The following is a 10028-nucleotide window of genomic DNA, read 5'->3' as shown; positions in this document are numbered from 1 at the left end:
TTACTCACAAAGTTTTTAATGGGGGTTGTTGACAGTAAGAAAAATAATACATATCACCTGATGTATTCTGTAACAGCAGAGAACATGTAGTGGCAGAAAAAAAACAATGAATAACCACATTTTCCAAAATGCAATAAAAAAGTCAAATCTGTGATTTGCTCATTTCCTTGAACCTTTATTTAACTGATAGAATTACAAAGAAATGTTTTTTCAGTGTTGTAGATTAAATGCATTTTGTAAATATAAATACATTTGATGCCTGCAGAAAAAGTTGAGACAGAGACTAAATAAGACTGAAAAGTGTATAGGATATTCCAGTAACACCATTCTGGAAGATTCCAAAATTAGCAGGTATCTGGTAACTGGTGAGGATATCCTGACTGGGTATAAAAGAACCATCCACCAAATCAGTCTCTGCAGCCAAGGTTGATTGTGGCTCACCACTTTGTGCCAAACATCATGAGAGTTCAAACGTCAGTCAGTTCGAAAAGAATAATTCTCAATGCAAGATTGGGTCTTTCACCATCTACAGTCTAGAATACTGTGAAAAGATTCAGGGAATCTGGGGAAATCTCAGTGTGTAAAGGCAAGGGTAAAAACCACTGGTGATTGATTATATGTGACCTTCGAGTCCTCAGGAGGCACTGGATGAGAGACCATCATGCTACTATGATGACTATAGCCTCATGGGTTAAGAAGGACTTTGGAAAACCACTGTCACTTAACAGTCTGCCGCTATATCCAGAAATGCAGCCTAAAACTCTATTACACAAGGAGGAAGTCATACATCAATTCTGTGCAGAAAGGCCACCGAGTTCTCTGGGCCTGAGCTCATCTTGGATGGACCGACAGGCAGTGAAAATGTGTCCTGTGCTCTGATGAGTTGATGTTTCAGCTTGTTTTCAGGAAAAAACAGATGTTGGGTTCTCTGCACCAAAAATGAAAAAGACCACCCAGACTGTTATCAGCGAAGGGTCAAAAGCCAGCATCTGTGATGGTGTGGGGGCACATCAGTGCCCAAGGCATGGGTGAACTGCAGTTATGTGTGAAGGTACAATCAACACAGAGGTGTATATTGGGACTGTAGAGAGACAAAATGCCATCAAGGCAATATCTTTTATCAAGAAGTCCATGGATATTTCAGTAGGAAGATGCCAGGCTTCATTCTGCACGTGCTACAACACCATGGCTTCATAAACACAGGGCATGTGCTTGACTGGCATGCCTGCAGTCCACATCTGTCTCCTGTTGAAAATCTATGGCGAATCACGAAGAGGAGAATCTGACAATGGTGACCACGGACTGACAAGCAGCTAAAATCTTGTATCCAGCAAGAATGGGCCCAAACTGCAGCAACTAGTATCCTCATTCACAGATGATTAAAAAATGTCATTAAAAGGGAAGGTGATGTAATACAGTGATAGACATGACTTTTCTTGAGTGGGTTGCAGGGGTCTAATCCTAAATGTGTTTATATTTATAAAATGCAATTAAGGTGGTCAGTGAAAACTGTCACTGAAAACCTTTTCTTTGGAATTTTGTCAGTTAAATAAAGGTTCAAGCAAATTAACAAATCACAGATTCGAGTTTTTATTGCGTTTGGGAAATCTCCCAGCTCTTCTGGAAATTGGGATTGTAATGTTAATAGCAGACTTTGGGTGCACAGACACAAAAAAACCTTTGCTGCTTACATTTGTTGTTGGTTTTGGGCTTTAAAATAATTTAATGGAAATAATAAAAAGACAAAATAACACCAGTGCTAGGCTTTAATGGGGTGTGTGAAGTCTGTTATACAGTGTGTCTGGGCCCATGTGGACCATTACGATAAACACCTCTAGCTGATTGCTGCACTCTACTTCCATCTGCACTTCACTCAGCTCTCTGTCACCTCTTTTGCTTTGTTACTTTGTGTTTGATTCATCACTGTACATTATTTCAGTCAACATCTCTTGTCAAGTGTACCGAACTGTAGCGCCTGAAGCATCTTTTTCATATGTAAACAACAGCAGCTGTCACAATGTGTGATGGATTAGCCCCTGAAACACCCAGAACGCAACACAGTCATGTAGCCTTCAGACAGACAGAGTACTTTAAGGTACAATGCATATGGTATACTTTAATACTCTGTTGGAGGCATATGTGGAATGCAAATAACCAGTTTCTAAAGGGTCTTTTTGCCCACATCAATTTAAATATGGTATGTATATACTGTATCTTCTTGACCTTGGAAACAGTAGTCTGACAACTCAACTCAGCTCAGCTCAATTTGTATAGCGCTTTACCACAGCCACAGCTGTACATACTGTACAGTCTAAAATTGTAACAGCATAACTAAAAATAAAAACAATAAAACATACACTATAGCACTACAGACAGTCTCATTCCTGGCCAAATGCCAATGAGTACAAATAGGTTTTCAAATAAGACTTAAAAATGGACAACGAGGGGCCTGCCTAATATAAAGAGGCAAAGCATTCCATAAATTTGGACCCACCACAGCGAAAGCTCTATCCCCCCTAGTTTTCCGCCTGGCCCTTGGTGCCTCCAGAAGAAGCTGATCAGCTGATCTAAGGCACCCCGATGGATTATACGGACGTAAAAGTTCCACAACATAAGATGGTGCAAGCCCATTCAAGGACTTATAAACAAATAAAAGAATCTTAAAATGAACTCTAAAATGCACAGGAAGCCAGTGAAGAGATGCCAGGACTGGGGTTATGTGGTCCCTCTTATGACCCCCTACCAATAACTGAGCGGCAGCATTCTGAGCCCTCTGGAGGCGGGCAAGACACGATTGACTGACTCCAGCGTACAATGCATTACAGTAATCCATGCGCGATGTAACAAGCGCATGGATCACCATCTCAAAATGCTGCTGCAACAAAAGGGGCTTTACTTTCACTAACTGCCTAAGATAAAAAAAAAAGCCAGATTTTATGTCCGCATTTATCTGGCTTTCCATTTTCAAGCTGGAGTCTATTTTAACATCTAAGTCTGTGATCACCGGTTGCATATACTGCCCCAAGAAACCAAAATCTACCGGGGGAAGATCGCCAGATGTATTCGGGCCAAACACTATAACCTAAGTTTTAGCATCATTTAACTTAGAGACATCCAGCCTTTAATATCAGCAAGACACGATAAAAGCGGTTGAATCGAGTAGGTGTCCTTCTTAAGTTAGGGAGTGTAAGGAGTCCTACAGGAGGAAGTTGGAAGGCAAACTCCAAAAAAACAACATGAGGGAAGTGTGGCTTTGGATGAAGGAGATCATTGGAACTGGGGGGGAGAGGTAGACAGTCTGCTGGAGGCACAGAGAGGGCTAACGAGTTCAATACCTATTTTAATAGGTTTAGCTCTCAGCCTTCCCCTGTCGCCCCAGGTTGCTGAAGGTGTGTGCCAGACAGCTGTCCTCTGTTCTCCAACACCTCTACAACCTGAGCCTAAGTCTGGAGAAGGTGCCACTTCTCTGGAAGACTTCTTGTTTGGTTCCGGTACCCAAGAAACCAGTACCATTGGGCTTTGGGGACTATCGTCCAATTGCTCTCACATCGCATGTGATGAAGGTGCTGGAGAGGCTGGTGTTGGTCCATCTTGAGTCGCAGGTGAGATCGTCTCTTGATGCTCTGCAGTTGTATCTTGAGCTTATATAAACCTTCAATATAACACAAAATAAATGTTTTAAACAAAGTTTTTATGTGTGACAGAACATAGAGCAATTTACAGCAGATATTCACAAACAGAGAGCTCTCACAGTGCGCACACACAGACAGACAGACAGAGACAGAGACAGCCACAGGCTGTAAGGAAGGAATAAGTTTTATACTCACCTCAACAGTAACCGGTCTGAAAACATAAAACAACAACAAACAACAACAAGATACATTCTCCCTCCTCTGTCCCTAACTTCCAACACACATTTATTTACATCAAGTTATTTACATCAGTATTAGTAATGATGTTAGTGTTAGTAATTGCCGTAGGCTTTTCCCAGTCACCTGTCAGGATAAAATCAAATTATTTGGTTCCCCTTCACAAATTCTTTAAGGACAGTCAAAATGGGAGCATTAAGCTTAAAACTTAAAAGTCACCCATCTTACTCCTACCTACGTAGACAACGCCAAAGTTTGTCGTGGCAAGAGTGAGATACCAACTAAATTAATTCAGACAAACCATTACAATTTAAAGGATCATTTAATATTACAATTATTCTGAGTAGAGTAGTATTTAAACAGATAATCTTATAGTTAGGGAACAGAGAACAGAGGACAGAGACTCTCCTCCTGCAATGAAATAGATAAAGCCTAAATTGGTCGGAGCACCAGTCAGTCAGGTCAGGTCCTTTGTTACCAGTCCTGGGTCAGTCAGCCCCAGTCAGTCTTCTTCTCCCCAGCCGGCTGGGTCTCTAAAAGGTACCTCGTCCACCGTTTACTGCAGCATGGTCATCTCCTCTCTATCCCTGGCTCCCTCAGGCTCACTTCTCTTTTTCAGCTCAGCCACTAGCTACTTCTCAACAGCTGGACTCTGTCCCCCTTGACGTCTCTGCGACCCCCCTTCTCACTCCATTCCAGGAAGACAGGAAGGTTGACTCCCAATCTTCTGGCGCAGAGGGTTCATCTCTGACCATACTAGGCCTTAACTAGGATTCTAAGTATTAATTATATAACCACTTACATAAGCCCATTGTCCACCTCACATGAACTTAATAAACCCATAATCACTCAGCTCTCCCTTACACGAGCTAGTACCAAATAAGGTCTATATGAGCTACATACTATTCCATTACATATTTCCTCTGGAATAGGGTTTATTTTTTTCACCACTACAAGAGTAATTGTATACTGAATCTGCTTTGTATAGATTTGCATATGTTTCATTCATCATGTGATTATGTATATGTACTTGATTGTGTTGGGTTTGTTTTTAATTTTTAATGTATTTTTATTTGTTTTATATTTTAGTGGGTTATCTATTCTATTTATTGGTATGTGTGCTTGATACTGAGTGTGAACCGCTGCTGAAACAATGCAATTTCCCAGATTGGGATTAATGAAGTATTTCTATCTATCTATTACTCAGTGGCATAAAAATCTGGACGTCGTCAGCATAGCAATGAAAAGAGATCCCATGTTTCCTAAAAATAGAGCCAAGAGGAAGTAACTTGTTAGATTTTCTCGCAGTTTTTCATGTGATGAGGTGAAAAGGCTAGTAAGTGGACCTCAAGTTATGAGATAAGGGTATTTCCTGAGAAAAATTATTACACTGACATCAAGGATCTTTATGCTATGCACACCACAAGAGAGACATTACACATCCAGAACTCCCTTAGGGCTTGTGGATACCCCAAGTGGGCCTTTACTAAAGCTAGGAAGAGGCCCAACCAACCAACAGGGAGAAACCAGAAACAAGAAGGGATAACACTGTCATCCTTTATGTGGCCGGTTTATCAGAGAAGTTAAAAAGGATCTTTCGCAACCACAATATCCCAGTTAACTTTAAACCAGGGAACACCCTGCGGCACAGACTGGTCCATCCAAAGGACAAAACACCCAGACATAAACAGAGTGATATGGTGTATGCAATTAAGTGTGGGTCAGGAGTGTAACAACTTGTACATTGGTGAAACTAAGCAGCCGCTTCACAAACGCATGGCCCAACACAGGAGGGCCAACCCCAGTGGACCAGAGTCAGCAGTCCACCTCCACCTGAAGAACAAAGGACATTCTTTTGAGGACAGTGAAGTCCAGATTCTCTCCAGAGAACATCGCTGGTTCGAGAGAGGAGTCAAGGAAGCTTTTTTTTTTTAAAAAACAGAACACCCCTTACTAAATAGGGGTGGTGGACCAAGACACAACTTGTCATCCATCTACAACTCTGTCTTGAGATCTCTGCCCAAACATGCCCACCAGGACAATAATGACTCAGCCGTTAGAGGACATTGTTGGACATCAAAGGACTGAAACACCACTGATGGGGATAAATATCTCTGGCTCTACGCCAGTTGGGCAGAACTAATAAAGCCTCTTGGATCAGAGGTGAAACATCTTTCACCTAAAACAAAGTCCAGAAGTTTTTTTCAGCTTACTATGACCTGGATGACTGAGAATCTGCACAGACATGTTGCTACTCGCTTTGGGAATGACACCCTTTGACTGGTAAGCAAGTACTAGAAAATGTTCGGGAAACTGGCTGACTGTGATGCATGATCATTGATTTTTTTTTTTTTTACAATTAATATTTACATGTATTATTGTGTTCTAGCTTTAGCCATTTTCCCCAGAACCATGACATTTCTTTAGCTTAACCCCCTTTTTCTCTTCAAGAAGGTTTCCTCCACCAATCTTTTTCAAAGTAGCACATGACCTAATAAATTAGGTCATGTGCTACTTTCAAATTCAATCTGAGTCAGAGAAATAGTAATTAACTGTAAATGAATTCCCAGAAGTGTCATCCAAAAACTCAGTTATTTGTTTCAGTGTGTGAATGTCTAATGACAGTGATTGTCACTGTTTACAGCACTGTATGTGGCTTTGGGTGAATCTTGGCTTACTGTCTGTACATCTGAGTCACCCTGCAGCTTCAGAACCACTAGCTACATTAGCAGTGGCTGCAGTGCTGGCAGCACGATCACATGCTGTCATGCCCCCCTGCTCTCTACCTGCTGCTCCTTTAGCCACAGTGTCTTCCTCAACCTGCTGCTTACTGTATGTGGACACACCATAGACTGGATATAAAAACTAACAATGTGTCACCACTTCCCTCCATTATGCAAATGTGAAGCCAAACTATTGTCATCTTGCATTTTGCAACCAGATTCTGTGCAGTAGCAACGAAATGTGGAGTGAATAGCATCAAACCGCCAATCAAAGCTGTCAAATCATTTGAAATATGTCCATTTTCATATCAAAATACTTAAAAAACAAACACACCAGTAAAATGACCACTTGTAAATGCATCAGGATGATAATATCTGCCAAAAACAACAGACATCATCTTTGGGAAAATGTTGACTTGTACCTCACATTTTTTCCAGTTTTCCTGCACTCACTCAGACTCCTACATTCACCAGGCCAGACAAAGAGGAGACAGCTGCCTTCAGCTCACTTTCACTGGATTACAGGAATGGATCACTCAGCGACTCAATGACAAGAACGCTGGCTCACACACCAAACTCCTCTGACACACACTGAAATATAGATGAATGCACATTTGACATAAACATATGCATATGAATATCTTTTCACACATACTGTATATAACTGTGGACACAACCTAAACACACACAGTGTGTTTGTCTGTGTGTCCTATAGGAAAGAAGAATTCTCCTGGCAACCACACAAACCGCATCTATTCAAACAACTGATGTGTGTGTGTTTGTGGAATAGTGCTCAAGCTATGAGAGGTTTTCCCATTATAATCTTAATACGCATCGCTACTTCTCCCTCCCTGGCTCATTTTTATTGCCACTGTTTTGTCACTGCAAGCTGAGGCTTTCCATGCTGAGTGAATCACAACCACAAGAGCACTTCAGTCTGAGGCTGACTGGCTTTTTACTGGAGGCTTAGTAACGGCCCTGTATCTCAGTGAGAAGCTTGAACACAGACGAATACAGTGTCATCATGAACAAGGAGCATAAGTGGAAGTACTGTAATATTATTAATTAATTTCTAACAGATGGACATTTTGTTTCCCTCTGGTCAACTGATGGACGACGCAGTTAACATGGCATTGCATTACATCCTGCAACACTTCGACTCCCCAGGGACCTATGCACGGGCCCTCTTTGTGGACTTCAGCTCAGCATTCAACACCATCATCCCAGACATCCTCCACCCCAAACTGACACAGCTCACTGTGCCTGCCCCCACCTGTCAGTGGATTAATAGCTTTCTTACAGACAGGAAGCAGCAGGTGAGGCTGGGGAAAACCACATCCATCACCCAGACAATCAGCACAGGCGCCCCCCCAGGGATGTATGCTCTGCCCTCTGCTGTTTTCACTCTACACCAACAACTGCATCTCGAAGGACCCCTCTGTCAAGCTCCTAAAGTTTGCAGATGATACAACGGTCATTGGTCTCATCTGAGATGGCGACGAGTCAGCCTACAGACAGGAGGTTGAGCAGTTGGTCTTGTGGTGTAGCCGCAACAACCTGGAGCTGACCACGCTCAAAACAGTGGCGATGAACTTGGCAGCACTGTATCAGCAGTAAAGTCCTACAAGTTCCTGGGCTCTACTATCTCCCAGGACCGGAAGTGGACATCCAACATCAGGACCATCATCAAGAAGGCACAGCAGAGGATGTCCTTCCTCCGCCAGCTCAGAAAGTTCAACCTGCCGCACGAGCTGCTGATACAGTTCGACAGAGGAATCATCAAGTCTGTTCTCTGCACCTCCATCACTGTGTGGTTTGGCTCAGTAACCAAACAGGACAAGTACAGACTTCAGTAGACAGTCAGGACTGCAGAAAAGGTCACTGATGCAAGCCTGCCCTTCATGGAGGACCTGTACACCGCATGGGTCAAAAGGAGGGCTGAGAAGATTTCCCCCGGGCCGTCACTCTGATCAACACTTAACCCACCACAGTATGACAGTAACTCTCAGAGCAATATCTGTAAAAATACCTTAATATATCTATATGTATAGGTCTGTATTTTTATTTTTATCTTTTTTTCTAATGGACATTCCTTTTGCTTGTTTGCCCATTGCTTCTTTACTTCTGTTCTCTCAGCCTTGTATTGTTTACTTGAACATTGCTGCCTTACATAAGGACATGTACATACACATTGAGACCCACTGTACCAGAGTCAGATTCCTCGTGTGTCCAACACACCTGGCCAATAAAGCTAATTCTGATTCTGATATAAAATAAAAGTGGTTTTTACCTCTTCAGATCAGATTAAATGGTTCTATAGGCATGTAGACAATTGTCTCACCTTTTCTGTTTATAAAACCTTCAAACCCATTGGGTTATTTAAATCATGCATTGTCACCAAATTTAATGGTGCTTGTTTTTGTTTGAAAGTTTTATATACGTAGATTTTATCTGAGCACCTGGGGAAGTGTACTATAGCTCTTTAAGTTATCACACAAAATAAGGGTGTTCTGAATTAAGCTGACAGAAAGAGTTTTTAAGTAAATCACATTTTTGTCTTTCAAGATTGCACTAGGTTTAGGTGATTATGGTCAGTTACGTAAATCCATGATTTAGGTGGCTGTGGCTCATGAGGTAGGGCAGTTGTCTCCTGACCAGCAATTTGGTGCTTCAACTCCCGGTCTCCCCGAATGCCTAAGTGTCCCAGAGCAAGACACTGAACCCCGAATTGCTCCCGGTGGCTTGACTAGCACCGTTGTGTGGCAGCCTGTTGTCATCTATGTGTGAATGGGTAAAACGCTTTGGCCAATGCAACACACTGTGGAAAAATGTGCTATATAAATACAGTCCATTTACCATGATGTGGACAAGAGACATGTATGACCAAAGTTCATGATCTGCACAATGTGTAGACGCTGACCAACAGAAAGATGTGCGTGATCAAGAATGTGAACAACCAGGAGATAGATACTGTCAAACTGTGTTAGAAAAGGTGTTAAGTCTCAGGTGCAGGATGGACTCAGGATGCAGACTTGGACTGGGGGAATAGTTCAATAAAATTTTTAGTAATTTGTTATATACATATAACAAAGGCTAGGATATAATTATGGAGATCAACCAGACTTCTTCTTCTTTCAGCTGTTCCTGTTAGGGGTCACCACAGCGAATCATCTGTTTCCACCTAACTCTATCCTCGGCATCCTCTACTCTCACCCCAATTAACTTCATGTCCTCTTTTAGCACATCCATATATGGTCTTCCTCTTGACCTCTTGCCTGGCAGCTCCATCTCCAACATCCTTCTACCAATATAACCACTATCCCTCCTCTGCACATGTCCAAACCATCTCAATCTGGCCTCTCTGACCTTGTCCCCAAAACAGCCGACCTGAGCTGTCCCTCTGATGTGCTCATTCCTAATCCTGTCCATCCTGGTC

At 42.2% G+C, this 10028-nt stretch overlaps 1 protein-coding gene across 5 annotated transcripts in view; it reads left to right on the top strand.

Annotated features, from left to right (window-relative positions):
* Positions 1–10028, top strand: part of cemip (cell migration inducing hyaluronidase 1) — a 403506-nt gene that overhangs the window by 133507 nt on the left and 259971 nt on the right. The gene's annotated exons all lie outside the window — the stretch shown is intronic.

Source organism: Monopterus albus, unplaced genomic scaffold (assembly GCF_001952655.1).
Source record: "Monopterus albus unplaced genomic scaffold, M_albus_1.0 scaffold210.1, whole genome shotgun sequence".
In the NCBI taxonomy this organism is placed as follows: Eukaryota; Metazoa; Chordata; class Actinopteri; order Synbranchiformes; family Synbranchidae; genus Monopterus; species Monopterus albus.
This window is presented reverse-complemented; position numbering and strand designations above follow the sequence as displayed.